At 37.2% G+C, this 5,795-nt stretch overlaps 1 long non-coding RNA gene across 1 annotated transcript; it reads left to right on the top strand.

The window, feature by feature from the left end:
• Positions 1-311: 311 nt before the first annotated feature.
• On the top strand, positions 312-5,474 carry LOC104911630. The gene is made up of 4 exons (XR_002115280.2): positions 312-511; positions 2,182-2,320; positions 3,490-3,562; positions 5,288-5,474. It is a non-coding gene; the product is annotated as an uncharacterized LOC104911630 (long non-coding RNA).
• The last annotated feature ends 321 nt before the right edge of the window (positions 5,475-5,795 follow it).

Raw genomic sequence — 5,795 nt, 5'->3', positions numbered from 1 at the left:
GTAATGCTTTAATTTCACTAAAATCATTACATTCCTCCTACAACGCTGTCAGTGCAGCATGAAATATTAATAGATGCTCAACATCTTTGAATTTAGGAATTCACATTCATTTCTTCTTTTTGTAGTTTTTAAATACTAGTCATCTTTCCTCATCTTGTAATATTGGTTGTTGAAATTAGATAACTTCAGAGTAAATTGGGATTTTAAATTTGAATTCAACTTACTGTACTAGATTGCTTGTTTAGCTGATGAGTTAGAGCAAGGATATGTAGTGTATGTATTCTGTAGAGGGAAAAATACTGACTTGTGGATTATCATCTTATCTTTTTAGTGGCAGGTCGGTAATGGACAAAGTTCAACTGCCATTTCAACAGCAAGCAGCATAACTTCTACTCCATCCAGCCCCACAGTCACTAGTGCTGCAGGATGTGATGGGAAGACATACGGTCCTCCTGTGATAGATTTGTGTTCTCCAGTGGGTAGTTCCTACAATCTACCATCTCTTCCTGATGTAAGTGTACCATCCATACCAATCTTTTACAGATTCTATTTTGAAGCATGCTTTAATGGTTTTGAAATTTTTCTGCGGGTTATCAAAATGAGATAATTCCAGAAAGTGATGCAGGATTGCCTACATATCTTTGGCAGTTTTCAGAGCTGTTCTGGGAAACAGCCATTAAGAGTGTGAAGAAAAGTAACATTCCAGGTTGTAACAGTAATTGAGCTTGCTTATGTGCTTGCTTCATATTGCACTCTTTACCACCATCCACTGCTCAATGAATTCATTATAATTCATTGAAAGTGCTATCTTAGGTGGTTATTGTTGATATTGTGGAATCAGACTTTTCTTATAGTTCTTCCTTTTGGTACTTCTTTCCTTCATACTACCTCTAACATGCCTGTGAGCAGGTGCTGGGGAGTATTGTAAGTTTTTCATTTTTCTTCTGATAGGTCCTTATTTGTCAGAGGTCTATATTAGAGTTGTTGAGCTTTGTTTGGTTGATTTTCTTTTTTTCAAATAACTGCTGAGCCTATATTTGTGGTCTGTGCTTATAGAGACCTGAAATGTCACAGTTTTCTAGTCATAACTTGCTGTTACTCCATTTCTCCCTCCTGTCTTTTGATCTCCCCAATAGACTCTTAGATAAAAATGTTGTATTTTTTAAAAAATAAGAATAGATTGATATTACAGTATCTGTGAAAGTAAAAAGGTAGAGTGCACAACACAATCATAAAACTACAGAATCTGAGACATTTCAGCACACTGATTTTTGTGCACACCATTGTTAGGAACTCTTCTACTTGTATGTGGTTAAGTTTATGTTACGAAGATGTGTTGCTGAAATCACTGCATGTATGCTGACCTAGCAGAGACTTCTGCATCCAATGCTGAGAAGTATAGCATATAAATAGAAATTTCAGTGGCCAATGGAGTTGCTACCTGTAGATTTGTTACGTCTGGATAGTTGAGAAAACTGATACCAAAGTGACCTGTTTTCTGATCAAACACGATCTTGTGTATTATTAAACAAAACAAAACAAATCCAACAGATAACTAACATCTCAAAATGTTATTTCTCTTTACCAAATCAGGATATATAGTTTGTACAGAAAGCTAGACTGATAAATTTGCAGTTCCTAAAAGAAAGTTCTGCTGTCTGGCCTGGACCATGAATAAAAAGAACAAATGTTGTCTTGCTGTGTGTGTTTTGAGTGAATATGTGTGCCTCTTACCTGGAAGATGTGTGAGGCAGGTGGCATTAAGTGTCTTTTGAGGTTCTTCCAGTTCCATTCAAAATTAATGGTTTAGTGGAGAGTTTGTATATTGCTTATTGGTTTTAGATTATGTAGTGTAAACGTGTTGAAAGAGGGAGAAGAGACAAAAGTTCATATCCTCGTCAGTGCATGAAAGCTGTGTGTCTGATGTAAGCTATCTCAATAGATGATGGGGAAAAAATGGCACTTGTAGAATCACTTCAGCATAAACTAATGATATGGAACGCTGTCTGGGTTTGGCCTTTTCTCTCTTTAGAGAAAACCAAACGACCTGTTTTAAAGTAAGCACTTTACTTTTTGGTTGGCTGTAGTTAGATAGTCTTCATTTTGGTCTTCATCTCCAAAACGAAAGTATGGCAGAGGCATTGTATTTTAACTGCTTTTCCTCTGTTAACCATCTTGTAGATTGATTGTTCGGGAAACATCACACTGGATACTGTTGCGAGGAAAGATGATGTCACTGCAGAGCAGAATCACCCAAAACCCCCTTCAAACAGAACTGTGCAGTCACCAAATTCATCGGTACCATCACCAGGCATTTCAGGTAATTGGACTGTGATACGATTTTCTACTTAAGTAGTGTAATGGTAGAATGTAACATGGCAGTGTTAACATGGATATCAGAATGAGTTGCTTCTATTTTATATCGGCAGCAAGAAATACTAAAGCAAAGAGGTAGAAAGCCTAGTAGGAGGTAAAGTTGAGACTGTTTTAGCATTGTGAACAAAATTAAGTTGGCAGACTTTTAAAACATGGAGTAAATACATAGTAGACACAAGAAAACTGCAAATGTAATTGTATCTGTGAAAAACTCCTGTTCAGGTATACCAGATGACATCCTAGAAGCTTTAGTAAGAGACAAGTATTTGATAAAGCAAGATAGTATGTAACAGGAGACAGTGGCTGCAACTGGTCACTTGCGAAGCTCAATTTGAACATTTCAAAATCTTTTTCACCAGTAGAGTAATGTAGTACTGACAGACGTTGACCAGAAAGGTTATTGATGTGTCTAGCTAAATCTGGTAGAATAGAAGGACCCAGGGGATTCCTGACACCATGCCTGGTAGAATCAGTGGCTCTCCTTACTCTTACCCTATGGGCCATTTCCTGATTTGGCCTATAATGAGGCTCTGTGAGCATGAATTTCCAGTATGTTCTTACTTGATGCTCATATACTTGGACAGATTAGCTCAGAAAAGAGGACGATGAGTACAGATGCTCTCATAAATGGAGACAGTGCAAACAGCCTGATACTTTTTCTCAGGAAAATTACCCTTCACAAGTCTTTTGCTTTTGCTTGCTCCCCCAGAAGCTTTATGGGGATCTCTCTCATATCTGCACCCTGTCCTGAGACCTCATATTACTGACCAGCTAATATGGCTTGAAGTTCTATAGTAAATCACAGAAATAGAAGCTAGAAATAGACTTTAATAAGGTAAGACGAAACAAACTGCAGTGATCATGTGCAGGCATCAACCAGGCAAAGGTACCAAATCATCAGCCTGCTTACATGCAGTGGAGTTCTAAAAATAGTTCTTTCCTTTACTCTGTTATTCTTTTCTTGTTCCCTCATGATTTTGTACTAAATGAGATATCTATTAAGTAAATAACAAGGTAAGAGAAATTTGACTTAAGACCTACATACTTCTCCAAATAATGGATCAGACTTGTCATAGATGTACATTATATTCTAATCTGATTCTTCTGTCCTAGGAGGTGTCAGTGTAACAAGCATACACCCTCCAATACGTTCACCCAGTGCCTCCAGTGTTGGGAGCAGAGAGAGGTAAGGAAGGTGTGGGAGAGAAAGAATGTATGACTTCTACATCCATAGAACATGCCTCAGACTCTTCTATCGTTAGTGCAGAGAGATGTTAATGTACTTAAGCTTCTCTCTTAACAGGTATGGCAGCTATTACAGTACTTAGTGCAGTCTGAAAGTATGAGGGCTGTTCTGAAAGTAAGATCTCCTGTGTTATCTGTTGGCCCAATATGTCAGAGGCATGGTGGTATGGCAATAGTGGGTAAACCTTCCCACCAATATTCTATTGCGTTTTGTTGCCGTGTGACAGACGGCAGCAGAGGGGCACTGACACAATGGTCTGACATGGAAGTGCGTATGAAGCAAAGGTGTGGCACTGAATTCTTCCATGTTGAAAAAATGGCACCCAATAACATTCATTGATGAACGTTTACAAAGACAAACAGTGGATGTGAGTACAGTGAGGTGGTGCGTGGTGTGTTCTACAGTTTTGTAGCTGAGAATTTGCTCTATCAGAGTGTTATTTTGCTCTTTGTATCTGTTGTAGTTTTCTCGAAAATAAATAGGAGGCATCACATTTAGAGCAATCCATTGAATTTCATTTGTAATGTTTTGATAGCACATCTAATAATGTATCAACCCTGTGAATGATATATAGATTGATATTACTAAAATTTACACAGATGTAAATGGTGTTTTAAATTCAGAAAATCAGCTAAAGGAACTAATTGTGTGCTAGAAGTTTCTTGTAGAGTTCAGATTTAAGGAACTGATGTTACAGAGTAATTATTAAGAATTTTCTGGCACTAAACAGTTAGTTAAATGAGCACTAGATATCTACTGAGAGTCTAGAAAAAAATGTTTTTATTCCTTAGTGATAGAATATAAATGAACAAATAGGCTTAGACAACATTGTTTGAAGACAGCAGATCCATTAACATGTTCCAATAAATTAGAGAACACATCCAACATGAGATTAATTTTTCATGCAGAGAGGAATCAGATGACATTGATCCTACTTGAACTGAAAATGAAATTGCTTTTTTTAGTATACAATATATTTTGCTCTATCCCTTTACATAGCAAATATTTTGAAGGACTCAAAACGTACAAATATGAGAGCTATTTAAATGCTTTTCAGAAAAGTCTATTACTTGCTTTAAAAATACGTTTCTATCTGCTGTTATTTGAATTCATTTGTTAGATATATAATAAAAAATCAGCAGGCTGGTGTTTTTTAATTGATTATCCATTCTCTTTCTATTATAACCTAACACATGAATAAAAACAGAGACCAGTATGTGCTTTATCTTGCTTATCTGCTTCTGTGCTTTACAATGGTGAGTTCAGCTCTGGACACACAGTTCCCTTCCCCCAAGATACACCTGCATCTCCTCCAAGATGGGATGATGTTCAATGAAAGTGCTTTTGTGACTGACCTAAAAGAAACAGAGATCATTTGCAAACCTTTTACTAACAGGAAGTAAAGTTGGAAGTAATTCTGTAGTTCTGAAACCAAGCTATTACAAGCTTCCCGTTTTTGTAATGCCATTTCAAAACACACACAAAAAAAACTTGGATGTTGTGTTCTATAAAAATAGTACTGCAGTGCTCATGGCTCAAAGAAGCAAAATGGATTAGCATTCAGAAGTCTCAGAAGGCATCAACGTACAATAAGTTTTTCTAGTTTTGACTTTATTATTTTCTTTTTTTTCTTTTCTTTTTTTTGCCTTTTTCTGTCATTTACAGTTCTAGCTCTTCCAGCCGGCCGCCGGGAGCTGATTCTACACACAAAGTCCCAGTTGTTATGTTGGAGCCTATCAGAATTAAACAGGAGTCAAGTACACCAAATGAGAACTTTGATTTCCCAATTGTTATTGTGAAGCAAGAAGCAGAGGAGGAATCCCGGCCTCGAAATGTAATAAAAATCTCCTTTGCCTTTGGAGGGTGTTTTGTGTTATGGGGAATAAAATAATTTACATATGTGCTGCTGGGGACTTTTTTCAGAGAAGAACTGAAAAGCTGAAGGTAGTTACATAAAATGAAGAAGTGAAATTTGGCATCAGACTATTTCTTTTACTAGTTCAATTACCTGGTGCACTCAGACTATTATCTATTGAAAACCTGGGAAAGCAGGAAATAGCTTACAAATACAAATTTCTTCACTAGGAGAGTGGTGAGGTGCTGGAACAGGCTGCCCAGAGACTCTGGGTGTGAATGCCCCATCCCTGGAGGTGTTCAAGGCCAGATCGGATGG

The sequence above is a fragment of the Meleagris gallopavo genome, chromosome 1 (genome assembly GCF_000146605.3).
Source record: "Meleagris gallopavo isolate NT-WF06-2002-E0010 breed Aviagen turkey brand Nicholas breeding stock chromosome 1, Turkey_5.1, whole genome shotgun sequence".
NCBI classification, from domain to species: Eukaryota; Metazoa; Chordata; class Aves; order Galliformes; family Phasianidae; genus Meleagris; species Meleagris gallopavo.
Note: the sequence above shows the minus strand (reverse complement) of the source record. Positions and strands in the feature narration are given on the sequence as shown.